This window comes from Triturus cristatus, chromosome 1_1, assembly GCF_964204655.1.
Source record: "Triturus cristatus chromosome 1_1, aTriCri1.1, whole genome shotgun sequence".
Classification (NCBI taxonomy): Eukaryota; Metazoa; Chordata; class Amphibia; order Caudata; family Salamandridae; genus Triturus; species Triturus cristatus.
The window spans coordinates 913,962,826-913,979,324 of record NC_140579.1 but is presented as its reverse complement, the minus strand read 5'-3'; positions in this window follow the sequence as shown (position 1 = coordinate 913,979,324).

Sequence of the window (16,499 nt, the reverse complement as noted above, 5' to 3'; positions counted from 1 at the left end):
TCAGAACAGATGCTCTAGAGGCGGAGAACCAGGTCAGCAGAGCTGCTTCAAAGCTAGAGAACCAGGTCAGCAGAGCTTCTTTAGAGCCAGAGTACCAGGTCAGCAGAGCTGCTCTAGAGCCAGAGAACAAGGTCAGCAGAGCTGTTCTAGAGCCTAAGAACCAGGTCATCTGAGCTGCTCTAGAGCCAGAGAACCGGGTCAGCAGAGCTTCTTTAGAGCCAGAGAACCAGGTCAGCAGTGCTGCTTTAGAGTCAGAGAACCAGGTCAGCAGAGCTTCTCTAGAGCCAGAGAACCAGGTCAGCAGAGCTGTTTCAAAGCCAGAGAACTAGGTCAGCAGAGCTGCTTCAACGCCAGAGAACCAGGTCAGCAGAGCTGCTGTAGAGCCAGAAAACCAGGAAAGCAGAGCTGATTTAGAGCCAGAGAACCAGGTCACCAGAACTGCATCAAAGCCAGAGAACCAGGTCAGTAGAGATTCTTTAGAGCAAGAGAACCAGGTCAGCAGTGCAGCTTAAGAGCCAGAGAATCAGGTCAGCAGAGCTTCTCTAGAGCCAGAGAACCAGGTCAGAAGAGCTGCTTCAAAGGCAGAGAACCAGGTCAGCAGAGCTGCTGTAGAGCCAGAAAACCAGGTAAGCAGAGCTGATTTTGAGCGAGAGAAACAATTTAGCAGACCTGTTATATAGCTAGAGAACCATGTCAGCAGAGCTGCTTTAGAGCCAGAGAAACAGGTCAGCAGAGCTGCTTTAGAGGGAGAGAACCAGGTCAGCAGAGCTCTTTCAAATGCAAAAAAAACAGGTCAGCAGAGCTGCTCTAGAGCCCAGGAACCTGGTCAGGAGAGCAACTTCAAAGCCGGAGAACCAGGTCAGCAGAGCTGCTGTAGAGCCAGAGAACCAGGTAAGCATAGCTGCTGTAGAGCCAGAGAACCAGGTCAGCAGAGCTGCTTTAGAGTCAGAGACCCTGGTCAGCAGAGCTGCTTTAGAGGGAGAGAACCATGTCAGCAGAGATGCTTCAAAGCCAGAGAACAAGGTAAGCAGAGCTGCTTTAGAGGCACAGAATCATGTCAGCAGTGCTGCTCTAGAGCCAGAGTACCAGATCAGCAGAGCTGCTCTAGAGCCTGACAACCAGGTCAGCAGAGCTGCTTTAGAGCCTAAGAACCAGGTCAGCAGAGCTGCTCGAGAGCCATTGAACCTGGTCAGCAGAACTGCTCTAGAGACAGAGAACCAGGTCAGCAGAGCTGCTCTAGAGCCTAAGAACCAGGTCAGGAGAGCTGCTTAAAAGCCAGAGAACCAGGTCAGTAGAGCTTCTCTAGAGCCTAAGAACCAGGTCAGCAGAGCTGCTCAAGAGCCTAAGAACCAGGTCAGCAGAACTGCTCTAGAGCCACTGCACCTGGTCAGCAGAGCTGCTCTAGAGACAGAGAACCAGGTCAGCAGAGCTGCTTTAGAGCCAGAAAACCAGGTCAGCAGAGCTGCTCTAGAGCATGAGAACCAGGTCAGCAGAGCTGCTCTAGCTCCAGATAATCCAGGCCATCAGAGCTGCTTTAGAGCCTTAGACCCAGGTCAGCAGAGCTGCTCTAGAGACATTGCACCTGGTCAACAGAGCTGCTCTAGAGACAGAGAACCAGGTCAGCAGAGCTGCATTAGAGCCAGAGAACCAGGTCAGCAGAGCTGTTCTAGAGCATGAGAACCAGGTCAGCAGAGCTGCTCTAGATCCAGAGAAACCAGGTCAGAAGAGCTGCTTTAGAGGGAGAGAACCAGGTCACCAGAGCTGCTTTAGAGCCAGAGAAATAGGTCAGCAGAGCTGCTTCAAAGCTAGAGAAGCAGGTCAGCAGGAGCTGCTCTAGAGCCTTAGACCCAGGTAAGCACAGCTGTTCTAGAGCCAGAGAACCAGGTCAGAATAGCTTCTCTAGAGCCTAAGAACCAGGTCAGCAGAACTGCTCTAGAGCCAGAGAATCAGGTCAGCAGAGCTGCTCTCGAGCATGAGAACCGGGTCAGAAGAGAGGCTCTAGAGCCAGAGAATCAGACCAGCAGAGCTGATCAAAGCCAGAGAATCAGACCAGCAGAGCTGATCAAAGCCAGATAATCAGGTCAGTAGAGCTTCTTTAGAGCCAGAGAACCAGGTCAGCAGTGCTGCTTTAGAGCCAGAGAACCAAGTCAGCAGAGCTTCTCTAGAGCATGAGAACCAGGTCTGCAGAACTGCTCTAGAGCCAGAGAATCAGGTCAGCAGAGCTGCTCTAGAGCATGAGAACCAGGTTAGAAGAGATGCTCTAGAGCCAGAGAATCAGACCGGCAGAGCTGATCAAAGCCAGAGAATCAGACCTGCAGAGCTGATCAAAGCCAGAGAACCAGGTCAGTAGAGCTTCTTTAGAGCCAGAGAACCAGGTCAGCAGTGCTTCTTTAGAGCCAGAGAACCAGGTCAGCAGAGCTTCTCTAAAGCCAGAGAACCAGGTCAGCAGAGCAGTTTCAAAGCCAGAGAACTAGGTCAGCAGAGCTGCTTCAACGGCAGAGAACCAGGTCAGCAGAGCTGCTGTAGAGCCAGAAAACCAGTAAAGCAGAGCTGATTTGGAGCCAGAGAACCAGGTGAGGAGAGCTGCTGCAAAATCAGAGAACCAGGTCAGCAGCGCTGCTGTAGAGCCAGAGAACCAGGTAAGCAGAGCTGCTTTAGAGCCAGAGAACCAGGTCAGCAGAGCTTTTGTAGAGCCAGACAACCAGGTAAGTAGAGTTGCTTTAGAGCTAGAGAAGAAGGTCAGCAGAGCTGCTTCAAAGCCAGAGAACCAGGTAAGCTGAGCTGCTTTAGAACCAGAATACCAGGTCATCAGAGCTGCTTCAAAGCCATAGAACCAGGTCAGTAGAGCTTCTTTAGAGCCAGAGAAGTAGGTCAGCAGTCTTGCTCTAGAGCCAGAGAACAAGGTCAGCAGAGCTGCTTTAGAGCCAGAGAACCAGGTCAGCAGAGCTACTCTAGAGCCAGAGTACCAGGTCAGCAGAGCTGCTCTAGAGCCATTGAACCTGAACAGCAGAGCTGCGCTAGAGACAGAGAAACAGGTCAGCAGAGCTGCTCTAGAGCCTAAGAACCAGGTCAGGAGAACTGCTTCAAAGAGAGAGAACCAGGTCAGTAGAGCTTCTCTAGAGCCTAAGAACCAGGTCAGCAGAGCTGCTCTAGAGTCAGAGAACCAGGTCAGCAGAGCCGTTCTAGAGCCTAAGAGCCAGGTCAGCAGAGATGCTCTAGAGTGTAAGAACCAGGTCAGCAGAGCTGCATTAGAGACAGAGAACCAGGTCAGCAGAGCTGCTCTAGAGCATGAGAAGCAGGTCAGCAGAGCTGCTCTAGATCCAGAAAACCTGGTCAGCAGAGCTGCTTTAGAGTGAGAGAACCAGGTCAGCAGAGCTGCTTTAGAGCCAGATAAATAGGTCAGAAGAGCTGCTTCACAGCTAGAGAAGCACGTCAGCAGAGCTGCTCTAGAGCCTTAGACCCAGGTCAGCAGAGCTGCACTAGAGCCAGAGAACCAGGTCAGAATAGCTTCTCTAGAGCCTAAGAACCAGATCAGCAGAGCTGCTCTATAGCAAGAGAACCAGGTCAGCAGAGCTGCTCTAGAGCATGAGAACCAGGTCAGAAGAGATGCTCTAGAGGCGGAGAACCAGGTAAGCAGAGCTGCTTCAAAGCTAGAGAACCAGGTCAGCAGAGCTTCTTTAGAGCCAGAGTACCAGGTCAGCAGAGCCGTTCTAGAGCCTAAGAACCAGGTCAGCTGAGCTGCTCTAGAGCCCGAGAACCAGGTCAGCAGCGCTTCCCTAGAGCCAGAGTACCAGGTCAGCAGAGCTGCTTCAAAGCCAGAGAACCAGGTCAGCAGAGCTGCTGTAGAGCCAGAGAACCAGGTCTGCAGAGCTGCTCAAGAGCCTAAGAACCAGGTCAGCAGAACTGCTCTTGAGCCACTGCACCTGATCAACAGAGCTGCTCTAGAGCCACTGCACCTGATCAGCAGAGCTGCACTAGAGACAGAGAACCAGGTCAGCAGAGCTGCTTTAGAGCCAGAAAACCAGGTCAGCAGAGCTGCTCTAGAGCATGAGAACCAGGTCAGAAGAGCTGCTCTAGATCCAGAGAAACCATGTCTGCAGAGCTGCTTTAGAGGGAGAGAACCAGGTCAGCAGAGCTGCTTTAGAGCCAGAGAAATAGGTCAGCAGAGCAGATCTAGAGCATGAGAACCAGGTCAGAAGAGATGCTCTAGAGGCGGAGAACCAGGTCAGCAGAGCTGCTTCAAAGCTAGAGAACCAGGTCAGCAGAGCTTCTTTAGAGCCAGAGTACCAGGTCAGCAGAGCTGCTCTAGAGCCAGAGAACCAGGTCAGCAGAGCTGTTCTAGAGCCTAAGAACCAGGTCATCTGAGCTGCTCTAGAGCCAGAGAACCGGGTCACGAGAGCTTCTTTAGAGCCAGAGAACCAGGTCAGCAGTGCTGCTTTAGAGTCAGAGAATCAGGTCAGCAGAGCTTCTCTAGAGCCAGAGAACCAGGTCAGCAGAGCTGTTTCAAAGCCAGAGAACTAGGTCAGCAGAGCTGCTTCAACGCCAGAGAACCAGGTCAGCAGAGCTGCTGTAGAGCCAGAAAACCAGGAAAGCAGAGCTGATTTAGAGCCAGAGAACCAGGTCACCAGAACTGCTCTAGAGCCAGAGAACCAGGTCAGCAGAGCTGCTTTAGAGCCAGAGAACCAAGTCAGTAGAGCTGCTTTAGAGGGAGATAACCAGGTCAGCAGAGCTGCTTCAAATGCAGAGAACCAGGTCAGCAGAGCTGCTATAGAGCCTAAGAACCAGGTCAGGAGAGCTGCTGCAAAGGCAGAGAACCAGGTCAGCAGCGCTGCTGTAGAGCCAGAGAACCAGGTCACCAGAACTGCTCTAGAGCCAGAGAACCAGGTCAGCAGAGCTGCTTTAGAGCCAGAGAACCAGGTCAGCAGAGCTTTTGTAGAGCCAGACAACCAGGTAAGCAGAGCTGCTTTAGAGCTAGAGAACCAGGTCAGCAGAGCTGCTTCAGAGCCAGAGAACCAGGTCAGCAGAGCTGCTTTAGTGGGAGAGAACCATGTCAGCAGAGCTGCTTCAAAGCCAGAGAATCAGGTAAGCTAAGCTGCTTTAGAACCAGAATACCAGTTCAGCAGAGCTGATTCAAAGCCAGAGAACCAGGTCAGTAGAGCTTCTTTAGAGCCAGAGAACCAGGTCAGCAGTGCTGCTCTAGAGCCAGAGAACCAGGTCAGCAGAGCTGCTTTAGAGCCAGAGAACCAGGTCAGGAGAACTGCTTCAAAGACAGAGAACCAGGTCAGTAGAGCTTCTCTAGAGCCTAAGAACCAGGTCAGCAGAGCTGCTCTAGAGTCAGAGTACCAGGTCAGCAGAGCCGTTCTAGAGCCTAAGAGCCAGGTCAGCTGAGCTGCTCTAGAGCCCGAGAACCAGGTCAGCAGCGCTTCCCTAGAGCCAGAGAACCAGGTCAGCAGAGCTGCTTAAAAGCCAGAGAACCAGGTCAGCGGAGCTGCTGTAGAGCCAGAGAACCAGGTCTGCAGAGCTGCTCAAGAGCCTAAGAACCAGGTCAGCAGAACTGCTCTTGAGCCACTGCACCTGATCAACAGAGCTGCTCTAGAGCCACTGCACCTGATCAGCAGAGCTGCACTAGAGACAGAGAACCAGGTCAGCAGAGCTGCTCTAGAGCCAGACAACCAGGTCAGCAGAGCTGCATTAGAGCCTATGAACCAGGTCAGCAGAGCTGCTCTAGAGCTATTGAACCTGATCAGCAGAGCTGCGCTAGAGACAGAGAAACAGGTCAGCAGAGCTGCTCTAGAGCCTAAGAACCAGGTCAGGAGAACTGCTTCAAAGACAGAGAACCAGGTCAGTAGAGCTTCTCTAGAGCCTAAGAACCAGGTCAGCAGAGCTGCTCTAGAGTCAGAGAACCAGGTCAGCAGAGCCGTTCTAGAGCCTAAGAGCCAGGTCAGCAGAGATGCTCTAGAGTGTAAGAACCAGGTCAGCAGAGCTGCATTAGAGACAGAGAACCAGGTCAGCAGAGCTGCTCTAGAGCATGAGAAGCAGGTCAGCAGAGCTGCTCTAGATCCAGAGAAACCTGGTCAGCAGAGCTGCTTTAGAGGGAGAGAACCAGGTCAGCAGAGCTGCTTTAGAGCCAGATAAATAGGTCAGAAGAGCTGCTTCACAGCTAGAGAAGCACGTCAGCAGAGCTGCTCTAGAGCCTTAGACCCAGGTCAGCAGAGCTGCACTAGAGCCAGAGAACCAGGTCAGAATAGCTTCTCTAGAGCCTAAGAACCAGATCAGCAGAGCTGCTCTATAGCAAGAGAACCAGGTCAGCAGAGCTGCTCTAGAGCATGAGAACCAGGTCAGAAGAGATGCTCTAGAGGCGGAGAACCAGGTAAGCAGAGCTGCTTCAAAGCTAGAGAACCAGGTCAGCAGAGCTTCTTTAGAGCCAGAGTACCAGGTCAGCAGAGCCGTTCTAGAGCCTAAGAACCAGGTCAGCTGAGCTGCTCTAGAGCCCGAGAACCAGGTCAGCAGCGCTTCCCTAGAGCCAGAGAACCAGGTCAGCAGAGCTGCTTCAAAGCCAGAGAACCAGGTCAGCAGAGCTGCTGTAGAGCCAGAGAACCAGGTCTGCAGAGCTGCTCAAGAGCCTAAGAACCAGGTCAGCAGAACTGCTCTTGAGCCACTGCACCTGATCAACCGAGCTGCTCTAGAGCCACTGCACCTGATCAGCAGAGCTGCACTAGAGACAGAGAACCAGGTCAGCAGAGCTGCTTTAGAGCCAGAAAACCAGGTCAGCAGAGCTGCTCTAGAGCATGAGAACCAGGTCAGAAGAGCTGCTCTAGATCCAGAGAAACCATGTCTGCAGAGCTGCTTTAGAGGGAGAGAACCAGGTCAGCAGAGCTGCTTTAGAGCCAGAGAAATAGGTCAGCAGAGCAGATCTAGAGCATGAGAACCAGGTCAGAAGAGATGCTCTAGAGGCGGAGAACCAGGTCAGCAGAGCTGCTTCAAAGCTAGAGAACCATGTCAGCAGAGCTTCTTTAGAGCCAGAGTACCAGGTCAGCAGAGCTGCTCTAGAGCCAGAGAACCAGGTCAGCAGAGCTGTTCTAGAGCCTAAGAACCAGGTCATCTGAGCTGCTCTAGAGCCAGAGAACCGGGTCACGAGAGCTTCTTTAGAGCCAGAGAACCAGGTCAGCAGTGCTGCTTTAGAGTCAGAGAATCAGGTCAGCAGAGCTTCTCTAGAGCCAGAGAACCTGGTCAGCAGAGCTGTTTCAAAGCCAGAGAACTAGGTCAGCAGAGCTGCTTCAACGCCAGAGAACCAGGTCAGCAGAGCTGCTGTAGAGCCAGAAAACCAGGAAAGCAGAGCTGATTTTAAGCCAGAGAACCAGGTCACCAGAACTGCTCTAGAGCCAGAGAACCAGGTCAGCAGAGCTGCTTTAGAGCCAGAGAACCAAGTCAGTAGAGCTGCTTTAGAGGGAGATAACCAGGTCAGCAGAGCTGCTTCAAATGCAGAGAACCAGGTCAGCAGAGCTGCTATACAGCCTAAGAACCAGGTCAGGAGAGCTGCTGCAAAGGCAGAGAACCAGGTCAGCAGCGCTGCTGTAGAGCCAGAGAACCAGGTCACCAGAACTGCTCTAGAGCCAGAGAACCAGGTCAGCAGAGCTGCTTTAGAGCCAGAGAACCAGGTCAGCAGAGCTTTTGTAGAGCCAGACAACCAGGTAAGCAGAGCTGCTTTAGAGCTAGAGAACCAGGTCAGCAGAGCTGCTTCAGAGCCAGAGAACCAGGTCAGCAGAGCTGCTTTAGTGGGAGAGAACCATGTCAGCAGAGCTGCTTCAAAGCCAGAGAATCAGGTAAGCTAAGCTGCTTTAGAACCAGAATACCAGTTCAGCAGAGCTGATTCAAAGCCAGAGAACCAGGTCAGTAGAGCTTCTTTAGAGCCAGAGAACCAGGTCAGCAGTGCTGCTCTAGAGCCAGAGAACCAGGTCAGCAGAGCTGCTTTAGAGCCAGAGAACCAGGTCAGGAGAACTGCTTCAAAGACAGAGAACCAGGTCAGTAGAGCTTCTCTAGAGCCTAAGAACCAGGTCAGCAGAGCTGCTCTAGAGTCAGAGTACCAGGTCAGCAGAGCCGTTCTAGAGCCTAAGAGCCAGGTCAGCTGAGCTGCTCTAGAGCCCGAGAACCAGGTCAGCAGCGCTTCCCTAGAGCCAGAGAACCAGGTCAGCAGAGCTGCTTCAAAGTCAGAGAACCAGGTCAGCAGAGCTGCTGTAGAGCCAGAGAACCAGGTCTGCAGAGCTGCTCAAGAGCCTAAGAACCAGGTCAGCAGAACTGCTCTTGAGCCACTGCACCTGATCAACAGAGCTGCTCTAGAGCCACTGCACCTGATCAGCAGAGCTGCACTAGAGACAGAGAACCAGGTCAGCAGAGCTGCTCTAGAGCCAGACAACCAGGTCAGCAGAGCTGCATTAGAGCCTATGAGCCAGGTCAGCAGAGCTGCTCTAGAGCCATTGAACCTGATCAGCAGAGCTGCGCTAGAGACAGAGAAACAGGTCAGCAGAGCTGCTCTAGAGCCTAAGAACCAGGTCAGGAGAACTGCTTCAAAGACAGAGAACCAGGTCAGTAGAGCTTCTCTAGAGCCTAAGAACCAGGTCAGCAGAGCTGCTCTAGAGTCAGAGAACCAGGTCAGCAGAGCCGTTCTAGAGCCTAAGAGCCAGGTCAGCAGAGATGCTCTAGAGTGTAAGAACCAGGTCAGCAGAGCTGCATTAGAGACAGAGAACCAGGTCAGCAGAGCTGCTCTAGAGCATGAGAAGCAGGTCAGCAGAGCTGCTCTAGATCCAGAGAAACCTGGTCAGCAGAGCTGCTTTAGAGGGAGAGAACCAGGTCAGCAGAGCTGCTTTAGAGCCAGATAAATAGGTCAGAAGAGCTGCTTCACAGCTAGAGAAGCACGTCAGCAGAGCTGCTCTAGAGCCTTAGACCCAGGTCAGCAGAGCTGCACTAGAGCCAGAGAACCAGGTCAGAATAGCTTCTCTAGAGCCTAAGAACCAGATCAGCAGAGCTGCTCTATAGCAAGAGAACCAGGTCAGCAGAGCTGCTCTAGAGCATGAGAACCAGGTCAGAAGAGATGCTCTAGAGGCAGAGAACCAGGTAAGCAGAGCTGCTTCAAAGCTAGAGAACCAGGTCAGCAGAGCTTCTTTAGAGCCAGAGTACCAGGTCAGCAGAGCCGTTCTAGAGCCTAAGAACCAGGTCAGCTGAGCTGCTCTAGAGCCCGAGAACCAGGTCAGCAGCGCTTCCCTAGAGCCAGAGAACCAGGTCAGCAGAGCTGCTTCAAAGCCAGAGAACCAGGTCAGCAGAGCTGCTGTAGAGCCAGAGAACCAGGTCTGCAGAGCTGCTCAAGAGCCTAAGAACCAGGTCAGCAGAACTGCTCTTGAGCCACTGCACCTGATCAACAGAGCTGCTCTAGAGCCACTGCACCTGATCAGCAGAGCTGCACTAGAGACAGAGAACCAGGTCAGCAGAGCTGCTTTAGAGCCAGAAAACCAGGTCAGCAGAGCTGCTCTAGAGCATGAGAACCAGGTCAGAAGAGCTGCTCTAGATCCAGAGAAACCATGTCTGCAGAGCTGCTTTAGAGGGAGAGAACCAGGTCAGCAGAGCTGCTTTAGAGCCAGAGAAATAGGTCAGCAGAGCTGATCTAGAGCATGAGAACCAGGTCAGAAGAGATGCTCTAGAGGCGGAGAACCAGGTCAGCAGAGCTGCTTCAAAGCTAGAGAACCAGGTCAGCAGAGCTTCTTTAGAGCCAGAGTATCAGGTCAGCAGAGCTGCTCTAGAGCCAGAGAACCAGGTCAGCAGAGCTGTTCTAGAGCCTAAGAACCAGGTCATCTGAGCTGCTCTAGAGCCAGAGAACCGGGTCAGCAGAGCTTCTTTAGAGCCAGAGAACCAGGTCAGCAGTGCTGCTTTAGAGTCAGAGAATCAGGTCAGCAGAGCTTCTCTAGAGCCAGAGAACCAGGTCAGCAGAGCTGTTTCAAAGCCAGAGAACTAGGTCAGCAGAGCTGCTTCAACGCCAGAGAACCAGGTCAGCAGAGCTGCTGTAGAGCCAGAAAACCAGGAAAGCAGAGCTGATTTAGAGCCAGAGAACCAGGTCACCAGAACTGCTCTAGAGCCAGAGAACCAGGTCAGCAGAGCTGCTTTAGAGCCAGAGAACCAAGTCAGTAGAGCTGCTTTAGAGGGAGATAACCAGGTCAGCAGAGCTGCTTCAAATGCAGAGAACCAGGTCAGCAGAGCTGCTATAGAGCCTAAGAACCAGGTCAGGAGAGCTGCTGCAAAGGCAGAGAACCAGGTCAGCAGCGCTGCTGTAGAGCCAGAGAACCAGGTCACCAGAACTGCTCTAGAGCCAGAGAACCAGGTCAGCAGAGCTGCTTTAGAGCCAGAGAACCAGGTCAGCAGAGCTTTTGTAGAGCCAGACAACCAGGTAAGCAGAGCTGCTTTAGAACTAGAGAACCAGGTCAGCAGAGCTGCTTCAGAGCCAGAGAACCAGGTCAGCAGAGCTGCTTTAGTGGGAGAGAACCATGTCAGCAGAGCTGCTTCAAAGCCAGAGACTCAGGTAAGCTGAGCTGCTTTAGAACCAGAATACCGGTTCAGCAGAGCTGATTCAAAGCCAGAGAACCAGGTCAGTAGAGCTTCTTTAGAGCCAGAGAACCAGGTCAGCAGTGCTGCTCTAGAGCCAGAGAACCAGGTCAGCAGAGCTGCTTTAGAGCCAGAGAACCAGGTCAGCAGAGCTACTCTAGAGCCAGAGTACAAGGTCAGCAGAGCTGCTCTAGAGCCAGACAACCAGGTCAGCAGAGCTGCTTTAGAGCCTAAGAACCAGGTCAGCAGAGCTGCTCTAGAGCCATTGAACCAGGTCAGCAGAGCTGCTTTAGAGCCTAAGAACCAGGTCAGCAGAGCTGCTCTAGAGCCATTGAACCTGGTCAGCAGAGCTGCTCTAGAGACAGAGAACAAGGTCAGCAGAGCTGCTCTAGAGCCTAAGAACCAGGTCAGGAGAGCTGCTTCAAAGCCAGAGAACCAGGTCAGTAGAGCTTCTCTAGAGCCTAAGAACCAGGTCAGCAGAGCTAATCAAGAGCCTAAGAACCAGGCCAGGAGAGCCGTTCTAAAGCCTAAGAGCCAGGTCAGCAGAGATGCTCTAGAGCCTAAGAACCAGGTCAGCAGAACTGCTCTAGAGCCATTGCACCTTGTCAGCAGAGCGTTTCTAGAGACAGAGAACCAGGTCAGCAGAGCTGCATTAGAGACAGAAAATCAGGTCAGCAGAGCTGCTCTAGAGCATGAGAACCAGGTCAGCAGAGCTGCTCTAGATCCAGAGAAACCAGGTCAGCAGAGCTGCTTTAGAGGGAGAGAACCAGGTCAGCAGAGCTGCTTTAGAGCCAGAGAAATAGGTCAGCAGAGCTGCTTCACAGATAGAGAAGCAGGTCAGCAGAGCTGCTCTAGAGCCTTAGAACCATGTCAGCAGAGCTGCTCTAGAGCCAGAGAACCCGGTCAGAATAGCTTCTCTAGAGCCTAAGAACCAGATCAGCAGAGCTGCTCTATAGCAAGAGAACCAGGTCAGCAGAGCTGCTCTAGAGCATGAGAACCAGTTCAGAAGAGATGCTCTAGAGGCGGAGAACCAGGTCAGCAGAGCTTCATCAAAGCTAGAGAACCAGGTCAGCAGAGCTTCTTTAGAGCCAGAGTACCAGGTCAGCAGATCTGCTCTAGAGCCAGAGTACCAGGTCAGCAGAGCCGTTCTAGAGCCTAAGAACCAGGTCATCTGAGCTGCTCTAGAGCCAAACAACCGGGTCAGCAGAGCTGCTTTAGAGCCAGAGAACCAGGTCAGCAGAGCTTCCCTAGAGCCAGAGAACCAGGTCAGCAGAGCTGCTCTAGAGCCAAGGAACCAGGACAGCAGAGCTGCTTTAGAGCCAGAGAACCAGGTCAGCAGAGCCGTTCTAGAGCCTAAGAACCAGGTCATCTGAGCTGCTCTAGAGCCAAACAACCAGGTCAGCAGTGCTGCTGTAGAGCAAGAGAACCAGGTCAGCAGAGCTGCTATAGAGCCATTGAACCTGGTCAGCAGAGCTGCTCTAGAGACAGAGAACTAGGTCAGCAGAGCTGGTCTAGAGCCTAAGAACCAGGTCAGGAGAGCTGTTTCAAAGCCAGAGAACCAGGTCAGCAGAGCTGCTTTAGAGCCAGAGAACCAGGTCAGCAGAGCTGCTTTAGAGCCAGAAAACCAGGTCAGCAGAGCTGCTCAAGAGCCTAAGAACCAGGTCAGCAGAACTGCTCTAGAGCCACTGCACCTGGTCAGCAGAGCTGCTCTAGAGACAGAGAACCAGGTCAGCAGAGCTGCTTTAGAGCCAGAAAACCAGGTCAGCTGTGCTGCTTTAGAGTCAGAGAACCAGGTCAGCGGAGCTTCTCTAGAGCCAGAGAACCAGGTCAGCAGAGCTGTTTCAAAGCCAGAGAACTAGGTCAGCAGAGCTGCTTCAACGGCAGAGAACTAGGTCAGTAGAGCTGCTGTAGAGCCAGAAAACCAGGAAAGCAGAGCTGATTCAGAGCCAGAGAACTAGGTCACCAGAACTGCTCTAGAGCCAGAGAACCAGGTCAGCAGAGCTGCTTTAGAGCCAGAGAACCAAGTCAGTAGAGCTGCTTTAGACGGAGATAACCAGGTCAGCAGAGCTGCTTCAAATGCAGAGAACCAGGTCAGCAGAGCTGCTATAGAGCCTAAGAACCAGGTCAGGAGAGCTGCTGCAAAGGCAGAGAACCAGGTCAGCAGCGCTGCTGTAGAGCCAGAGAACCAGGTCACCAGAACTGCTCTAGAGCCAGACAACCAGGTCAGCAGAGCTGCTTTAGAGCCAGAGAACCAGGTCAGCAGAGCTTTTGTAGAGCCAGACAACCAGGTAAGCAGAGCTGCTTTAGAACTAGAGAACCAGGTCAGCAGAGCTGCTTCAGAGCCAGAGAACCAGGTCAGCAGAGCTGCTTTAGTGGGAGAGAACCATGTCAGCAGAGCTGCTTCAAAGCCAGAGACTCAGGTAAGCTGAGCTGCTTTAGAACCAGAATACCGGTTCAGCAGAGCTGATTCAAAGCCAGAGAACCAGGTCAGTAGAGCTTCTTTAGAGCCAGAGAACCAGGTCAGCAGTGCTGCTCTAGAGCCAGAGAACCAGGTCAGCAGAGCTGCTTTAGAGCCAGAGAACCAGGTCAGCAGAGCTACTCTAGAGCCAGAGTACAAGGTCAGCAGAGCTGCTCTAGAGCCAGACAACCAGGTCAGCAGAGCTGCTTTAGAGCCTAAGAACCAGGTCAGCAGAGCTGCTCTAGAGCCATTGAACCTGGTCAGCAGAGCTGCTCTAGAGCCTAAGAACCAGGTCAGGAGAGCTGCTTCAAAGCCAGAGAACCAGGTCAGTAGAGCTTCTCTAGAGCCTACAAACCAGGTCAGCAGAGCATTTCTAGAGTCAGAGAACCAGGTCAGCAGAGCCGTTCTAAAGCCTAAGAGCCAGGTCAGCAGAGATGCTCTAGAGCCTAAGAACCAGGTCATCTGAGCTGCTCTAGAGCCAAAGAATCGGGTCAGCAGAGCTGCTTTAGAGCCAGAGAACCAGGTCAGCTGAGCTTCCGTAGAGCCAGAGAACCAGGTCAGCAGAGCTGCTTCAAAGCCAGAGAACCAGGTCAGCAGTGCTGCTGTAGAGCCAGAGAACCAGGTCAGCAGAGCTGCTCTAGAGCCATTGAACCTGGTCAGCAGAGCTGCTCTAGAAACAGAGAACCAGGTCAGCAGAGCTGGTCTAGAGCCTAAGAACCAGGTCAGTAGAGCTGTTTCAAAGCCAGAGAACCAGGTCAGTAGAGCTTCTCTAGAGCCTAAGAACCAGGTCAGCAGAGCTGCTCAAGAGCCTAAGAACCAGGTCAGGAGAACTGCTCTAGAGCCACTGCACCTGGTCAGCAGAGCTGCACTAGAGACAGAGAACCAGTCAGCAAAGCTGCTTTAGAGCCAGAGAACCAGGTCAGCAGAGCTGCTCTAGAGCATGAGAACCAGGTCAGCAGAGCTGCTCTAGATCCAGAGAAACCAGGTCAGCAGAGCTGCTTTAGAGCCAGAGAACCAGGTCAGCAGAGCTTTTGTAGAGCCAGACAACCAGGTAAGCAGAGCTGCTTTAGAGCTAGAGAACCAGGTCAGCAGAGCTGCTTCAGAGCCAGAGAACCAGGTCAGCAGAGCTGCTTTAGTGGGAGAGAACCATGTCAGCAGAGCTGCTTCAAAGCCAGAGAATCAGGTAAGCTGAGCTGCTTTAGAACCAGAATACCAGTTCAGCAGAGCTGATTCAAACCCAGAGAACCAGGTCAGTAGAGCTTCTTTAGAGCCAGAGAACCAGGTCAGCAGTGCTGCTCTAGAGCCAGAGAACCAGGACAGCAGAGCTGCTTTGGAGCCAGAGAACCAGGTCAGCAGAGCTACTCTAGAGCCAGAGTAAAAGGTCAGCAGAGCTGCTCTAGAGCCAGACAACCAGGTCAGCAGAGCTGCTTTAGAGCCTAAGAACCAGGTCAGCAGAGCTGCTCTGGAGCCATTGAACCTGGTCAGCAGAGCTGCTCTAGAGACAGAGAGCCAGGTCAGCAGAGCTGCTCTAGAGCCTAAGAACCAGGTCAGGAGAGCTGTTTCAAAGCCAGAGAACCAGGTCAGCAGTTCTGCTCTAGAGCCAGAGAACCAGGTCAGCAGAGCCGTTCTAGAGCCTAAGAACCAGGTCATCTGAGCTGCTCTAGAGACAAAGAACCGGGTCAGCAGAGCTGCTTTAGAGCCAGAGGACCAGGTCAGCAGAGCTTCCGTAGAGCCAGAGAACCAGGTCAGCAGAGCTGCTTCAAAGCCAGAGAACCAGGTCAGCAGTGCTGCTGTAGAGCCAGAGAACCAGGTCAGCAGAGCTGCTCTAGAGCCATTGAACCTGGTCAGCAGAGCTGCTCTAGAGACAGAGAACCAGGTCAGCAGAGCTGGTCTAGAGCCTAAGAACCAGGTCAGGAGAGCTGTTTCAAAGCCAGAGAACCAGGTCAGTAGAGCTTCTTTAGAGCCAGAGAACCAGGTCAGCAGTGCTGCTCTAGAGCCAGAGAACCAGGACAGCAGAGCTGCTTTGGAGCCAGAGAACCAGGTCAGCAGAGCTACTCTAGAGCCAGAGTACAAGGTCAGCAGAGCTGCTCTAGAGCCAGACAACCAGGTCAGCAGAGCTGCTTTAGAGCCTAAGAACCAGGTCAGCAGAACTGCTCTAGAGCCATTGAACCTGGTCAGCAGAGCTGCTCTAGAGACAGAGAACCAGGTCAGCAGAGCTGCTCTAGAGCCTAAGAACCAGGTCAGGAGAGCTGTTTCAAAGCCAGAGAACCAGGTCAGCAGATCTGCTCTAGAGCCAGAGAACAAGGTCAGCAGAGCCGTTCTAGAGCCTAAGAACCAGGTCATCTGAGCTGCTCTAGGGCCAAAGAACCGGGTCAGCAGAGCTGCTTTAGAGCCAGAGGACCAGGTCAGCAGAGCTTCCGTAGAGCCAGAGAACCAGGTCAGCAGAGCTGCTCTAGAGCATGAGAACCAGGTCAGCAGAGCTGCTCTAGATCCATAGAAACCAGGTCAGCAGAGCTGCTTTAGAGCCAGAGAACCAGGTCAGCAGAGCTTTTGTAGAGCCAGACAACCAGGTAAGCAGAGCTTCTTTAGAGCTAGAGAACCAGGTCAGCAGAGCTGCTTCAGAGCCAGAGAACCAGGTCAGCAGAGCTGCTTTAGTGGGAGAGAACCATGTCAGCAGAGCTGCTTCAAAGCCAGAGAATCAGGTAAGCTGAGCTGCTTTAGAACCAGAATACCAGTTCAGCAGAGCTGATTCAAAGCCAGAGAACCAGGTCAGTAGAGCTTCTTTAGAGCCAGAGAACCAGGTCAGAAGTGCTGCTCTAGAGCCAGAGAACCAGGTCAGCAGAGCTGCTTTAGAGCCAGAGAACCAGGTCAGCAGAGCTACTCTAGAGCCAGAGTACAAGGTCAGCAGAGCTGCTCTAGAGCCAGACAACCAGGTCAGCAGAGCTGCTTTAGAGCCTAAGAACCAGGTCAGCAGAGCAGCTCTAGAGCCATTGAACCTGGTCAGCAGAGCTGCTCTAGAGCCTAAGAACCAGGTCAGGAGAGCTGCTTCAAAGCCAGAGATCCAGGTCAGTAGAGCTTCTCTAGAGCCTTCAAACCAGGTCAGCAGAGCTGTTCTAGAGTCAGAGAACCAGGTCAGCAGAGCCGTTCTAAAGCCTAAGAGCCAGGTCAGCAGAGATGCTCTAGAGCCTAAGAACCAGGTCAGCAGAACTGCTCTAGAGCCATTGCACCTGGTCAGCAGAGCGTTTCTAGAGACAGAGAACCAGGTCAGCAGAGCTGCATTAGAGACAGAAAACCAGGTCAGCAGAGCTGCTCTAGAGCATGAGAACCAGGTCAGCCGAGCTGCTCTAGATCCAGAGAAACCAGGTCAGCAGAGCTGCTTTAGAGGGAGAGAACCAGGTCAGCAGAGCTGCTTTAGAGCCAGAGAAATAGGTCAGCAGAGCTGCTTCACAGCTAG